Genomic DNA, 18,109 nt, shown 5'->3' on the forward strand with positions numbered 1-18,109 from the left:
AGTACATTTTTTTTTTCAAAATTATCTTTCTAAGCATCGTTATCTTCTTAATTATTATTGATTTTGTCGTGTTTCATTATAATTTCAAATAATATGTCATTAGAATTTTTCGTTTTCACGACAACCATTATTTTTTAATGACATAAAAGTTTTTCATTCATCTACACTTTGCATGAATTAGCTTTTAAATTTTTGGTCTACTCTTATTATGGTCTTTTACCTATGTTGGTCAAATGTGTACTTCTTTGATATAACACTCATATTAAAACCTTCACTAATTATTTTATAAATTATTATAAAAAAATATGTTCTTAATATTTCTATATATGTGATGTAGTGTTAATTTTTTAAAAATTATTATCTTAAACACTAATTATTTTCTAAATATTATTTATATATATAGACATAACTTATTTGCATATTAATTGTCAAAACATTTTAAAAATTAAAATATTTTCTTAACTTTATATATTTTATTTAATTATATTGATGGAGACACTTAAAGAAACGAACATAATTTATCCTCCATATGCTTCCGAGAGCAATGAGTGAACTAATCAAATGATTATAAAAGGTAAATTATTTCCAAAAAAAATATCTACTCAAGAATTATTATGTAAGAGTATTCACACCCACATCATTTACCAAACATAATTTTTTTTTGTGAAACTCAGAAAAAAGAAAAACATCTTTGCACTAAAAGGGTTATGATCTATATGTGGTCGAGTAAATCCAATTTTATATATGTATGACTATAGAAAAATATACTTTTGCAAACTTCATAAGTGCACAATTTTATATATTATTTTCAGCACATATATACAATTTAACATCATAAATAATGAAACTTGATTAAGAATTTAACAGCCATAATCATGTGTTGTGACTTCTAATAGTTAATATAAAACCAAACCATATGGCACAAATTCAAAGAAATAAACCCAAAAAAAAAATGATTAATTAAAAAGATAAGTCTATAAATAACAAATGTAATATTAAAAGAGGAGTTCATATTAAAAATCCAAACAGTACAAAAAAATAACACGATTTTAATTGATAGAAGCAGTTTGGTCATCTTCGGTCTCATCATTTGCTGGCGTATCGCACCTTACCCATTTTTCGTTGAATCTTCTTTGAGCCTCTTCTAAACTGCACGGTTCCGTCGTTGCATAAATTTCAGACAACAACCTCGTCTCTCTTTTCTTTCTTGAGTTTGTTTTATCACGGGGAAATTTCTTCATTAATATTTTAGCATAGTCCGACAGCTGCACAAAAAGACACTCGTTTGTGTGAAATTTCAATGCACCTCGTATTGGATTGAATAACAAAATGATAAGACTTAAATTAATGTTTTGAATATATAATAATTAATGATGCTACTTATACGTACCTCATAGCGAATTTTGGGACATGAGTTTCGCTTTTGTAGTATACCTTTGTCGCAACCTGAACTATCTCCTTCTTGCTTGGAATCCATCTTATTATCAGTGTTGTTATTTAGGGCAGACATCTATTAATGAATGATAAAATTTACTAAGAACATATATAAAATCAATTACTTGTCAAAATATATAGTTTAATATAAGATGAAATGAAAACTCACTTCAAACTTGAAAGTTCCTGTCTTTTAAAGAAATCGCCTCCTAATCTGCACAAAATCATAAACAACGTAGATATTGAATATTTTTTATGACAGCCTTATAAAAGAATGAAATTATATAGTTGAATTTGAGAAAGAAAACATAGACTAATTAACACCCGTCAAATTAAATAAGGTGATTGAAGAACTGACACTGGAAAAAAAACACGATAAAGAAATAGAAGATTAAGAAATAAAAATAACCCGGAATTGATCGAAGAATTCGATCTACTATTCAATCAAATCGATCCTTTAATTTTCTGAAACTTATAGAATAAAGAATTAGACAACAGCTAAACCTGTGCAAAAGAATTCAGCTCCAAGTTCAAATGAGAGACCACAGACTACGTAGGATATATTTATTTATTTATTTATTCATTTTAAATCTTTAAAGATTTTATTCCCTTATCACTATATTTACATTTTTTGTAAGAATTGTTGTAATCTGCTGTATTATTTAATTAATCTACCTTTTACAAAAATTGTGGTACCTTTTTCCATATACATTAATATTACTTACCCTTTTTTACAACTAATTATGCCTTTTCCCTTAATGTGAATTATTTCAAAATTCAAATTAATTTAAAGTAGCTCAATATCTAATCTACCATTTACATTATTTTTTATTTTATTTTTTTACCAATTATTTGATTATTCAGATATCCCAAATCAAATAAGGACTTCAATTTTATTGTAAATCTTAAATATTTATATTAATAAACCTTATTTTCTTTAAAAAATATATAAAAATATAAAAATACAATTAAGATAGAAGAAAAAAAAAATGTACATACACAATCAGTTGGAGCCAAAAACTCAAAATTAAACATGCTCACACAAACCAGCACCACATGAATTAGAAAATTGTTCTTATTAATAATCAAAACACTTTCAATATTGTACAAATTAACTTAACTTGAGGTGGGTGAAAATATACATATTGATAATGTTTCTTTCTACTTAATTGAATAGTTGAATATATAAATATTTTTGAAAAATGTAAAATTATTTCTTGTTTAATCATAAAACAACAAACTAATTTCTAAATTTGTGATTTTATATGGTAAAAATTTGAAAGGAAAACTTAAACTTTGTCGCTTCATAAAATAATCTCAATGTCATGTAAGACTTTATGGTAGGTTAAAAGGGGGGAGAAACACGAAAGAAATATGTTATTACTCGTTTTTAAATGATTAAAAAAAAGTTACATTATTTTTAAGAAAAGGCTCGTTTTCAAATGATCAATAAACGTATGTTCGAAAGTTTACAATAGTTTGTCGTTTACTCATTTTTCAAATAATTTGTACCTTACACGGGTCATCTACAAATGATGAATAATTTTTTTTTAGGATTAGTTATAATATTTGTCGTTTATATATTTGTAATTTTGTCGGAAAATAAGATATTAGACCAAATCATCTTCTTAACTATTATTATTTTTTTTGGAATTTCTAATGTTGTGCATTTATTAAATCACAATAAAGTTCTTGTTGTATATTTTCAAATCTTTAAATGATTGACTACCAATTTTATTGTTAATTACAAGTGTTTATAGTTTATGTACTCTTCTTTCAGAAAAAAAAAAACATTATCCTTAAGCGTGGTTAACTTCTTAATTTTTATTGATTTTGTTGTGTTTTTAGAATTTCAAATATTGTGTATTTAATAATTCACTTAAAATTTTCATTTCACGACAATTTCTTTCTACTTAATTGAATTGAATAATTGAATGTATAATTATTTAAAAATAAATAAAATTATTTCGTGTTTAATCATAAACGACAAATTAATTTCTAAATTTGTGATTTTGTAATGTTAAAAATTGAAAAGAATACTTCAACTTCGTCGCTTTATAAAATAATTTCAATGTCATTTAAGACATTATGTTAGGTTAAAAATTAAGGGAGAGATACACAATAGAAATAAGTCATTAACATATTTACATAGAAATAGGTTATTAACATATTTGAAGGTAAAAGTTTAAGGGAGAGATACACAATAGAAATTGGTTATAAAGTACACAATATTTCTTAAAACCTATAAAATTATTTAATTGGTATTCTAACGTAAGTTTGTAACAAATTAGACTATCTAATTCATTATGTCTAAAAATATGTAAATAACGAGCCAAAATAAATAAAAATATAATTATAATGCATCTGCCAGGAGTCAAACCCAGGTCTATTGCTTGGAATGAAATTATCCTAACCGTTGGACTACAAAACCGGATGAAGTTTACAATATTTCTAAAATCCTATAAAATAATTTAATTGTCATTTAAGATTGTATGTTAGGTTAAAATTAAGGGAGGGGTACACAATAGAAATAGTTTATTAACATATTTGAAGGTTAAAAATTAAGGGAGAGATATACAATAGAAATAGGTTATTAAAGTACACAATATTTTTTAAAACCTATAAAATTATGTAAAAAACGAGCCAAAAGAACATTTATGTCTATTGGGAGTCAAACACAGGTCTATTGATTGGAAGACAATTATCCTAACCGTTTGACTACAAACGCATATGAATTGCACAATATTTCTTAAAACTTATAAAATAATTTAATTGTCATTTAAGAATTTATGTTATGTTAAAAATTAAGGGAGATATACATAATAGAAATAGTTAATTAACATATTTGAAGGTAATTAAAAATTAAGGGAGATATACATAATAGAAATAGAAATTGATTATTAAAGTACACAATATTTCTTAAAACTTATAAAATAATTTTATTGGTATACTAACCTAAGTTTGTGATAAATTGTACTATTTAATTCATTGTGTCTAAAACTATGTAGTCAACACGCTAGGAAAAACGAAGAAAAAACAACGAAAACATTGAGTAAAGAAACAGACTCAAGGGAATGGAGGGTCGGTTTTAATGAAAGAGACAACTTGAATGGGCTCAAAAATCAGATAACGAAATTGTTAATACTGGGCAAGAAAAGTCAAATCATTTTAAGCAAAGAGAAAAACTAATAGTACACAGAACCACTCAACCTGCATTACCGGCAACATTGGAATCTCCTAAAAAAAGAGAAGTACGATACTATTGTGAGCTAGTATGTTGAAACCTTGAGAGATCTCTCTAAATTTCCCAAAACTAGAGTCTACTTCATCAAGAACAATTCTAATTGGAAGGTAGACCAGGTCTGGAAGAAAACTGAAGAAATGAGCAAAACTCAAGTGAAGGATTTGAAAACAGATCAAAAGCAGATTAGAGATTAGAAAATAAGGTAAAAATAGAGTAACGAGCAGAATGAACAACAGAAAAAGAATGTAAGGCAGAAAAATAAAGGGGAAACAAAAGATGACAACCTAATTAAAGAAAGGGAAAAGATTCTTCTTGGAGCATTGGGCCAAATGTTGAAATTACCGGTTCCCTGTTTGAATTCAAATTAACCCAAGAAGTTGAGGAAATATGTGTAAAGTCATGAAAGAATGTCATAGTGATCAACTTCATCGGAAGAAACAAAGTGCCATTTCTAGTAATAAAAAAACCCTAATGAAACAAGGGGGAAAATGGTCTAGAAAAGGTAACATCAAACATTCATGATTTGTACTTTCTCAAATTCAAAGAATGATCAGATCTTGAAAGTATTCTGATCAACGTGCATACATTTATTGAGAAGAACTGCATGAAACTATAACAATATGCAGAATGTATGAACCTCTTTAGCAAGCCCAAAGAAACTGCCCAAATCTGGTTCCAATTGTGCAACATCCCTCCCCACATGTACAACCCTGAAGCATTAAGTCATTTTGCGAGCATATAAGTAAGTCCACTCTATATAGACCCAACTATAGAAAAATGTGAGCATATGACTTATGCTAGGATGTTCATTGAGATACACCCAAGATCAAATTTTCATATCAGATGAAGGTAACGGACAGAAAAGGAAAACTCACAATTATGAGAATCTCATATGAGTGGAGGCCAAGTAAATATTTTGATTGTAACACATTCGAACATTTCTATTACAAGTGTCCGCAAATGATTGAAGAAGAAATGAAGTAGAAGATCGAGCAAGAGACGGAAAAGAAGCAGAAAGAAGAACATGAAAGGTTGGAAAAGGAAAAGGCTATGAAAGAAAAGCAGAAAGAGGTTATTAAAGAATAAGTATTGGGTAAGTAGAAGAATCAATATAAGGAAGGAAATTCAGCATAGGGTTGTAAACAACAGAGGAAGGAAGGTAGAGTGATAAGAGATTCAAAATTAAAGGCTATGAATGAAGAGATAATAAAGAAAATTGATCAGAAAGCAAGAATCAATATTGAAGAGGCAGTGGAAAGGGAAAGTGGGTGAAAGAAATGAGAAATATAAAGTAGAGGTAGTTAAATCGAGTGAAACTGTGGAATCTCCAATTCAGAAGAAAGTTGAATAGAGAAACACGAATATCCCAAAACAGCAAGTAAGAAAATTAAGAAAAATACAATTCCTTATAGCCATGCTATATATGAAAAACAGAAAGGAAGAAAATGTAAAGGAAGGGGAACTAATGCTGGAACATCTTCTCTTCATTAATGAACTTAATGACATGAAATATTAGAGGGTTAAATGACCCTATAAAGAGAAGAGAGGTAAGAAATGAATGAAATCACAGTATTTAGAATTATTGAAACAAAAGTCAGACAAAGTCAAATAGAAAATGTTGCCCAGGGTTGCTTCAAAGAAGAATAAGAATTTATTCATAACTCTGATGGGAATCTAGGTAGGATGGGATAAAAGAAAGGTTGAAGTCAAGATTTTTTTTTTGAAAGAAAGCAAATTATTTTGACAGAAGATATCAATCTAGTGACAATGGTGAAATTTTTCTTTGCGGTAGTCTATGCAAACAACTCAGGGTCACAGCGGAAGACACTCTGAGATGATTTGAGAAGAAGCATTACGGACGACAAACCGTGGGTTATTATGGAAGATTATAACGTTACAAGATTCGGGAATGAAAGAGAGCCTGATGTAGACATAACACAAGACATGTAAGATTTCAATGAATGCATTCGAGACATAAGCTGTATTGAACTGTCTTCCTCATGTAATCTATTTTCATGGTCAACTTCAAGTGGGGCGGAAAACATGAGAAAGAGCATAATTGATAGAGGACTAGTGAATGAAAAATGAGTGGAGTTTTATCCAAGAAGTCAAATATAGGTTTTGCAACCAGATTTATACATCAATGGGGACAAAAGTCAGGCTTTCTATGGAAGGGTTAATGAAGAAAGGAAGGAAAACATATTCAATATTATGGGAATCAAGGAAGGTGAACTACTAGTGAAATACCTTAAGTACCCATCATGTCATCAAAACAACTCTGATATAATTACTTCAGACAACTGGTAAAAAATATTAGAAATTTTGTCTTGGGTTGGGATACGAAAAAACTATCTTATGTAAGTAGAATCGAGCTCGTTAAAAGAGTCATCTTTGGAATTATTGGCTATTGAACACAACAGATAGTCAGCCTAAAGAAAGTAATGGTTGAACTAGATATAATCATTAGAGATTACGTCTGGGGTTACCGTCATTAGGTTATAAAGAAAGTAAGGATTGAAATTGCACTTGACTACCGTCATTAGGTTATTGTTGTTTTCATTATCAACGATCGAATCACCAAACGCGAAAACTACCGAAATTGTCATGTTCTCGGGATTTTTTACAATGGCTCGACACCCTCCCACGATTGTAAGGAAAAACCCAATTAACACGGTCCATGTAATCATTTGTGACAAAAATCAATTGATCGATTTTATATCTCCTACAAATGAAAGTTTCATGGTTTTGTTCTGTTTATATGGATTTCCTTTTGGAAAATACTTGTTTCAACCTACACCTAATTAAATAATTGATTAATTACAATAAACTAGTCATGCACAAAAATATAATGTAAAAAATTATTAGACCATTGAAAAATAAAGAAATAATTGTTTTACAATTATGAGAATCAATTGTTAATTAATTTAATAACAATTAGTTTATTTTCTTAGCTTTTACTTTTTCTTATAAATAGTTTGATTAAAAGTTTAATAATATTTTTTTTCATTATTTCCTCTCTTTATAACCACATTGAGATTATTATTATTTTTTTATTTGAAATCATAATTGAGTTTATTATTTGATTTAAGCTAAAAATCTCTACAACCATGATATTATCTCCACATTTACTTTAATTTATTTTGAATTATATAATCAAGGATCTCAAAAGAGTCCATTATTTTACATTATTTTACGATGATATTCATTAACGACGACCAAACAAAAATCATTCAATGAAAATAGCCGCATATTTAACCTATTTGGGGGGCATGCTATTTAAGTGGAGAATTTGTTTAATTGATAAACCATATAGGAGAGCCCCTTAAGCTTTTGAAATGGTTCAAATAGTTTATTGAAGTTAAAAATTAAAATAAAATAAAATAATTGTCTCTTTATTGATATAATGTTTTTTAAAGATATATTTAAAATTATGAATTATTTTTAATTAATTATTTAGTGTTTATTGTTTATATTTATATAAGTTGTTGGTATTTCTTATAGATAAAGGTAACTCTGAAATAATGATATCTGTAATAAAAGTTGTTGAGTTATTCAAGAAGGCAGTAATAATCTCCGATAAAATCAGTGCAAACCAGAGTACATGATTATTCTTCCAATCCTTAAATCTTTGGGGTGGTGACATTGAAGACATTAGAGGGAGGCCATGATAAATTGTAGACCTTGAACTCTCTCTCTCTCTCTCATTTTTTTTACTACCCAATTTTTTTTTTTTTTAATTTGTTGGGTACCCAATTTCCGATGGTGCCTATTACCCGATTAAAGTGTGAATTTCTAATTATTTTTTAATAATTAGAAGCCCCTAACCTATTTTTTTAATCCGAAAAAATAAAAAACGATTTTAAAATAAAGGCATGAAACTGATATTTCCCAGTCATCTTCCTTAATAATTACCAACATCAATCAATTGCAAGTACTAGAATTTAAATATTATTTTATAATTTTAACTTTAAGAAAAACGCATGTCAATCGTTGAAAAATAATTAGTTAAATAAAACGTAATAAAACCAAATTTCAAACAAATAGTCCTAAATTTATGAATTAGAAACCATTTTTAACGGGTATAAAAAATATAACGCAAAAGTATTTTCCCGAGTATCACAAAACCTCAAACTCAACCGAATTTCTGATAAAATTACGTTTATATAATTGATTTTAAATTCAAAATCAATTGACAATTCCTTAATCAAATAAATAATCTTTTAAATTAATTAATTTAAAATAAATATTTATATAAATCATAATTTGATTTGATTATTTTAAATATAAGAGATTGTTTAGATTTGATCACAAAAATTAATGATTGTTATAATTAATTTTAAAATGTTGAAATACATTTTTGTATAAATCATTTAAATATAAAAAATTCCATACAAAATTGAGGCTAAATAAATTCTATTCTTATCCAAGAGCTCTCAAAATCCCGTTGAATTCACTGTCTTAAATAATATTTTGAGAGACATAAAATTATATACTAACTTAAGTATGTGACAAATTAGACTATCTAATTCATTGTGTATAAAACTATGTAAAAAATGAGCCAAAAGAACATAAAATAGTATTGTGTCTACCGAGAGTCAAACCCGAGTATATTACTTAGAAGACAATTATCATAACCGTTGGACTACAAACGCGAATGGAGTAAACAATATTTCGTAAAGCCTGCAAAATAATTTAATTGGTATACTAACCTAAATTGTGACAAATTAGACTATTTAAATCATTGCGTCTAAAACTATGTAAAAAATTAGAAAAAAGAACATACAATATTATTGCGTTTGCCGGGAGTCAAATCCGAGTCTATTGCTTGGAAGACAATTAATCTAACCGTTGAACTACAAACGCGGATGAAGAACAAAATATTTCTTAAAACCTATAAAATAATTTAATTGGTATACTAACCTAGGCTTTTTTTTGACAAATTAGACTTTCTAATTCATTTTGTCTAAAATTATGTAAAAAAAAATGGGTAAAAAGAGGATACGACAAGTAGTATTGCATCTATCGAGAGTCGAACCCAGTTCTTAAGTTTGTGACAAATTAGACTTTCTAATTAATTATTTATAAAACTATGTAAAAAACGAGTCAAAATAACATAAATATATTGCGTCTGTCGGGAGTCGAACTAGGTCTATTACTTGAAAGACAATTATCTTAACCGTTGGTCTACAAATGTAAATGAAGTAAAAATATTTCGTAAAGCCTATAAAATAATTTAATTGGTATACTAACCTAAGTTTGTGACAAATTAGACTATTTAATTCATTGTGTCTAAAACTAGCTAAAAAACGAGACAAAAGTACATACAATATTATTGCGTTTGTCGTGAGTCAAACCCGAGTTTATTGCTTGTGAGGCAATTATCTTAACCGTTGGACTATAAACACGGATAAAATACACAATATTTCTTTAAACCTAGAAAATAATTTAGAGAGAAAGAAGGGTAATTAATAAGTTTAGAGAGGGAAAAAAAGGTAATTAGTGAGAATATTAATAGGTTTAGAAACAAAGCTTATAGAAAAAATTGTTTAAAACATGGGTAGACAAGGAATTGCCCCTTACAAATGATCTAACATTAATTAACAACTACATTAGTGGATAAAAGAATATGAAAATTGAGAAAAACTTATCAATAAATAGTTCATGCTGAATTTACTATCCTTTTAGATATTTTGACTCCACAAACTATCTAACAAAAATACAACTTAATTTGAGAGACATAATTATATTTTGAAATTGTTATTATAAGTGTAAGAAATGTTTTCACATTAACATACAAAGGACAATTTGATATATTTCATTGACAAAATCACTCCTCTCACACATGCTGCTAGTACAATCAACTCTACTCAGAGTAGCCCATTTATTCATAATATAAAATATTTAGTTAAAATTTATTATCAAAAATATTTTTTTTATAAATTTTTTAAACTAGACTTAGGACAAAAAATATATTTTTTTTTTACTTGGGACTGGGATAGCCCAAATCTCGGAACCGGCTCTTTCTATATATAAAAATTGTGAGGATTCTTCAACTTTCTCAATAAGCCTTATTGTATTTTTCAAAAAGTTGTTCATTCTATATAATAGTGGACTTTTTACCTTATAGCTTAGGTCTCTTACATTATTATTCACGTTTGTAAGCATTAAAATTTCACCTACCCAATTTAATTTATAAATTTAAAAATAATTCTTTTTAAGAAAAATTAAAATAATTAAAATTAAAGCCAAATCATGATTAAATAATTATGGAATAATTATTGTATTAATTAAATCTCAATTAATAAGAATAAAGGCTAAAATAAAATAAAATAATTTGAGATAAATGATGTATCCATTTGATCCAAAATTAATTGTTTATAAAACCCCAAACTATGCAAAAATAAAATTAAATAAATAGACCAAATAAATAGTATGTCTATTAAAAATATTTTGTATATTTTGTAGGTTAAAAATAAAGTCAAAAGGAGTAAAGAAAAATCAATTTCAAACAAGATCTAGGCTGGAAAAGGGTTGTGATCTAGTGCGGCCAAAAATAAAAGAAATGGTTGCAGCATACTACACAACTATCAGATGAACGCCCACACTCCATCCAACGGATGATACCGAACCGCGTTGCCCACTTCAAATGAAGAAAGGCGCATCCGCGTAGTAGCGGATCAACTAACGAGCGCCTCAGCATCGTTAGCCCAAACTAGGGCTGCAAATGAGCCGAGCTGAGCTCAAGCTTGCTGAAGCTCGAGCTCGACTCGATTAAGTATTTATTAGCTCGACTCGAACTCGAGCTCGAACGAGCTTATAATTTTGAGCTCGAGTTCGACTCGACTATATTACCTACAAGCTCAGCTCGGCTCGACTCGAAAGCTTGAACAAAAATTTAATTTTCAAGCTCAAACTTGAGCTCGAACTCGATTCGAGCTCTAACTCGAACTCGAACCAAATTTATTTATAAAATTAAAATATCAATCTTTCATACATATTAATAAAAACATGATATTTCAAAATTAAAATATGAAACAATCATAACTATTCAAAATTCTAAAACATAATAATCCAAAACATTAAATCACCATTACTAATCAAAATTCTAAAACATAAAATTCAAAATTTAAAGTACAAAACAAAAAAAAATTGTTTGAACATTCAATATATTAATCTTTTTAACTCATGTTCTTCAATCATAGCACACGTACAACTACCTGCATTCAATAATATGAAATGTTTAATCTTAAAAATAATTAATATAAAAAATAAATGTTAAAACAAATAACTAAAATTTAATTTACTTTAAGATGTAGATACCGGCAACAAAATTTCTTAATATGTCTTCTCTTTCTGAAAAAGTGAAAAATTAATTAAATAAGTGATAAAATTCAGTATATAACATAATAATTTAATTATAAAACTTACTTTAGTCTTCTTTTTCATTTCCATTTATATGTCGAAGTCAATCACCCCCAGAAAGTAGAGTTTGCACTCTATTCGTAGATAGTGATGAACGGTAAGAATTAATGACTCTTGTTCCAGCACTAAATGTTGCTTCTGAAGCCACTGAAGTCACTAGAATTGCTAAAATGTCAGCTGCTATCTTAGATAATATTGGATATTGCATTCTATACATCACCCACCATTCTAAACATGAAAAATCTTTAGAAATCTCAATCTTCTTTAGACGACATTTTTCAAGATAATCTATCAATTCAGATTTCTTACTCTCCGAAGTTTCTACTTTTGCACAATAGTCATCAAAATCATCCCAATTATACATAGAACTTTGATCTCTCTTAATATTTGAGGAATCAAAACTCTTAGATTCAGAGGAATAAGACGTTGCGTTACTAATTTCTTCATCAACATACTCTTCATAAAGAGAATAAATTACCTCTTTAACTTTTAAGATATGTTTAGAGGCATCTAATTCAGAATAAAGCTTAGGAAAATAAAATTCAACTGCAAGCATTTTCTTGGTTGGATCGAACACGGCAGCTATTGCCATTAATAGATTACAGTCACCCCAATACTTATCAAATTTGTTTTTCATTTTACTATCCAGCTCCTTCAGAAATAAATCGTCATGGTGCATATGTATCCAATGCTGACTTTATTTTTTGAACTTCTTGTAGAAATAAATTTGAAGTAGGATACTCACTACCTGAAATAATGTGAGTGGCCATCCAAAAAGCCTCTAACAATGAGCAAATCTTTTGAGCTTTATTCCATTCTTCATCATGAGGGAAACAACTATAAAATGAATCACGTTCTTTAAACATCTTAAACACTTCTTTGAACTTTAGTGCACAACTTAACATCTCAAAAGTCGAGTTCCACCTGATTTTGCAATCACGAATCAATTTTTTGTCTTTCAACTGTAATTGTTGTACACAGTCTGCAAATTGCACACGTCTTGCCACAGTCTGGTTTTGCGTAGCAGCGAATCAACTAACAAGCGTCTTAGTGCCGTTAGCCCAAACACACACGGAACGTCCAATTCTGACGGAACACGAACGAAACCTAAGTGTCCACTCTTTGGCCAGAAACTACTTCCTTCCAAGACTCCATCAACACTCAAACGTGGAAGAAGAAAGTAATGCCGTTTTCGACCCTAGTTTGTCTTCTTCCTCGTGGAAAATTGTATCAACATCAACCGAATATTTAATTTTTCAAAGATGGAACTCGACTGATACTCCTTCAAATGACCTGATTCAAAAGCTAAAATGATCACACTAACCCGATGATCATTTCTCAGTCATCACCTGAAATATCAAGTGGTATGAAAGTGGAATGAAGAACATACAAAAGCCATTAATGGCCTTTTGTCTGAAATCCAATCCACTTAATCATTCAACCAACTTAAAAAGGCTATAAATAGTCCTCCTCTGCCAAGACGAAGCAAATGAATACAATCCCAAGCCTCCAATCCCCTTCTCACGAAATTCGCCATTAAAATCTTCAAGCTTTTCTTAAAAATTTAAAATCTCATTTAAAGCCTTAGAACTCGGTTCTGGATTATCATGCACAAAGCTTCTAAAAGAGTTCAGGAGTGTTCTCTAATTCAAGATAAACTTCAATTCATATTGTAATTTAACTTATGAATTCAAATTGAAAATTTTACATTCCAGTTCAACTAGTCTTGAATATTTCTTGATTGTTCAATTTTTTTGGATTGAAAAACGATCCTAAAATCATTTCTATGCGATTTTGAATCCAAATCCAATGAATTAATCTAAATAAAAAAACACCCTAATTTGATTTCAAAAACGGGGTTCGTTCTTGTGTTCTAACTCTTGAATTACTGTTTGAAAACCTTATAAACACGTTCTAAATGATGTTAGGAATAATTTAGATCAATCCAATAAGTTTTAAACATGTTTGTTTGAAAACCATAATTTTCAAAAATCTGGAAAAATCTAGTTATTTAATTGATAGACAATGTTCATGTTTTGATCACATTTGATTCCCTTAAGAATAAAGAAGCTATTGGTACTACCTTATACCTTGAAAATTTGAAATCTTAATTTTTGCTCAAGAATTGTTTAGATTGAATGGAATATCATCCCGATCGAATGATTCATCGAGTATAATGTTATAAATGATCCTTGAGGTTAGAGGAAACTCCTCATTCCTTCAGATTGAAGAATGGAGGTTCCAATCGAAATCTCAGAACCTGCACTTGCTGTTCTTGGCGTCCGACTGAGGATTTCACATGAGTTTGACTTTTTACCGAGAAAATCAAACCCTCCTTTACACCGACCTAGGAATCCTAGCCCCCGACTAAAGAATTCTAGGACCCGACCGAGGGACTTCAGTCTAGGCTTAATTTTTGACAGAGAAAACAAGCCCAATATAGTTTTCGACCGCGTATCCCTGCATCATACCAAAGACCAATGCGCGTGACCGAAGAATCTAGCCTCCGCGTTCACCGGATGTCCAAACTAGAGGTGCAAATGAACCGAGCTGTCTCACGAGCTTTTCCAGCCGGCTCTATATATATTTGATTCGAGTTTGAATCTATCGAATTCGAGCCGAATTCAAATATTTCGATTATATTTCGAGCTGAACTCGAACCCAAATTATTTTGTTTGATTATTCACGAGCCGCTCGTGAACTTTCATTTAATATTTATATATTTTTTATTTATATTTTTTTATTAGTTTATACATTGTTAGGGCATCTCTATCCTCTCTCCTCCTTTCTGTCAAACTCTTCTGCGGCCCACCATCCCACCATCTCACCATCCAAATCCAGAATCCAGATCCCACCGTCCCACCGATCGACTCCAAATCCAAATCCCACCGATCCTAGGTTTCCACCGATCCAAATCCACCATCCCAGGTATGCATCCCTTTTTTCTCCTCACTTTCATTTGTTTAGTCACTGCTTCCTATTTTTGTTGGTCTGAAAGAGCTATAATAGCATAAGGGTTTATATGAACACCCATTTTTGTTATTTTTAACCTAACTGTACAAATCATTAAGACATGTACTTATACTAAGTAGTTTCCTATTAGGTATTATTTCAGTCAGTCCATCTTCTGTGATAGTTGATGTTCCACATTTTTATTTATTTATTGTGCCTCACTCTCTGTTTTATTGTCATTAAACAATTTTTGCAATTCAAAAACTATTATATCTGCATTCTTAGTCATGTTTGATGATGTTTCAACCTTTTCCCCATGCACATTTGGATACCTAATGTCGTTTTAGGTCCTATGTTGGTTGATTTCATTGTGCTTCTTAAATTTTATACTCCAAGATGTGGGATTTATTTTAGTGAATATACAGATTGTATTCAAAGCCTTATATAAATGAGCTTTTATGCCTAATTTCTGCCTAATGAGCTTCAACCTTGTCATTATTGCATTTTCTAATGTCTTGATGATTAACTTTTTCAGGTATGTCTGATTCCTCTCCAGCAGCAAATTCAGCCAACGTTCAAGCTTCATTGGATTCAAATGAGATTGCAAATCAAGAGGATATTGTGATAGAGAATGATAATTTATTACACAAGGATAAGAGACAGAAAAGATCTCAAGTATGGTCAGATATGATTGAGGTTGAAGACAAATACAAGTGTAAACATTGTCATCCACTCATCGCAAAAATGAAGTCAGGTACTACATCACACTTAAAACGACACTTAAGATCATTGTGGTCAACACTTGGAGTCTAAAAAAAAGCTTCAGGAAACAATCAAACAACAACAACTATTGTTAGGCTTTGAAATTGTAGACACAAATATGTCACCTTTGTTACTTGATGGCAAATTTTGTATGGAACGCATGAAAGAAGCAACTTCCATTTGGATCCTAATGCATGAACATCCATTTACGTTATTGGAAGAAGAAAGTTTAAATATGTTTTGTAGACATGGAATGCCGGAGTGGAATCGTATATCACGAACAACAGGAAAAAAGAGTTGTTTTGCTATATATGAAGCTGAGAAGAAAAAGTTGCATGGTTTGCTAAAAAGTGCGAGTAAGATTAGCCTCACAACAGATTTATGGAAGTCCAAGAATCAAAAAATAGAGTACATGGTCATCACCGGTCATTGGATTGACTTATCTTGGAAATTAAATAAACGCGTTCTCAATTTTTTTTCATATCCCTCCTCTTCGTGGTGGTCCTCAAATTTCCGATACTCTTTTAAAGTGTGCAAGGGAGTGGGGAATTGAAAATAAGGTGTACACTGTTTCTGTTGATAATGCGAGTGCTAATGATGCTGTAATTAGGTATATGAAAGAAGATTTCTTGAGAATAAACCAAAATTTGGTTTGTGGGGGAAAATTATTTCATGTTCGGTGTTGTGCACATATTCTAAACCTTATAGCTCAAGATGGACTCAATAAAATTAGGGAAATTGTTCAAGTAATTCGTTAGAGTGTGGATTTCATTAGAAGAACAGATGTCAGACTCATTCAATTTGCTGACATTATGAAGCAATTGAAGTTACACTAAAGAAAGTTGGTTGATGACTGTAAGACAAGATGGAATTCAACTTATGAAATGTTGAGAACAACAATAGATTTCAAAGAAGTTTTTCCAAGATTTAAAGACCGGAAACCAAGCTACGTTCATTGTCCAACAGAAGATGATTGGAAGAAATTGCATACAGTATTTTCAATCTTGAAAATATTTTATGAAGCAACCAGAATCATTTCAGGAAGTGAGTATTCTACTTCTAACTTTTCTCTAAATGAAGTTTATCGTGTGAAAGTGGTCTTGGATGAGAGATCTTGTGACGAAGAAGAGTTTATTAGAAAAATGGTGTAAAAAATGAAGGAAAAGTTTGATAAATATTGGGGTGAGTGCAATTTATTAATGACGGTTGGTTGTGTTTTGGATCCTAGATGCAAAATGCGAGCACTAGAATTCACTTTTCCTAAACTTTATACCCCATTTGAATCAGAAAGTAATATTAGAGAGGTTCAAAGGCTTTTGTATGTAATTTACAAAGAATATTCAGACGCAGCTGCTAAAAAACTTCAAAGGTCAACAACTAGTTCTGAATCTCAAGGCAGTAGGTTAAGTCAAACTAGTAGAGAAATTACTAGCATTTCTTCAGGATGGTCATAATTCTCTTCTTATTTGAAAGAAATTGAAACAATACTACCTGAAAAATCTGAGTTGGATGTGTATTTAGAGGAAGGGTGTCACAGGCATAATCCAAGTGATAAATTTGATGCTCTTAGTTGGTGGAAACTCAATACATACAAATTTTTTGTGTTGTCAACTATGGCTAGAGATATATTAGCAATTCCCATTACAGCAGTAGCTTCAGAGGCAACCTTTAGTGCTGGAGGTCGTGTTATTGATAAGTATCGTGCTTCTTTAGCTCCTACAACAGTCGAAATGTTGATGTGCGGTGGAGATTGGTGTCGAAAACGACATGGAGTGAAAAAAAACTAAGGTAATGATTGTTTTGCTTTGCTTATATTTATTTCTCTTTATCGAATTAGAAAGTAGTGTTTGAAAAATAAATGATAACTATATTTGTCATTATATTTGTAGGCTGATAAACAACATTTGACAATTGATCTACCTATAGACTAAATTGATCATTGGAACTTGAAAAAATCAGTTACATTTTGAAGGTAAACAATTGTATTATAAATTTATAACTTTCATACATTTTTTTAATGTTTTATTTGAATTTATTAATCTAATCTTTAATTAATACTGATATGAAAATAGACAAGAACCAAAGAAGATGCTAAGCCTAATATCCATCTCCATTCTAAGCCTACATTTTGAAGGTAAGCAATTGTATTACTCAATATTGAACTCTAAGCTAATTTGGGCCCTGAGAAACATATTCATATTTTAGTTGCATGGCCAGTTAGTTGCCTTTGAGTATCCTTTAAGTTCATGTTAATTAATTAGCTATATTTTTATGAATTTATGACTATCTATTTGG

The 18,109-nt window shown here is 29.8% G+C and overlaps 1 pseudogene; it reads right to left on the reverse strand.

Annotated features, from left to right (window-relative positions):
- LOC124929945 overlaps positions 1-18,109 on the reverse strand; it is a 100,644-nt pseudogene that overhangs the window by 61,275 nt on the left and 21,260 nt on the right.

The sequence above is a fragment of the Impatiens glandulifera genome, chromosome 3, assembly GCF_907164915.1.
Source record: "Impatiens glandulifera chromosome 3, dImpGla2.1, whole genome shotgun sequence".
In the NCBI taxonomy this organism is placed as follows: domain Eukaryota; kingdom Viridiplantae; phylum Streptophyta; class Magnoliopsida; order Ericales; family Balsaminaceae; genus Impatiens; species Impatiens glandulifera.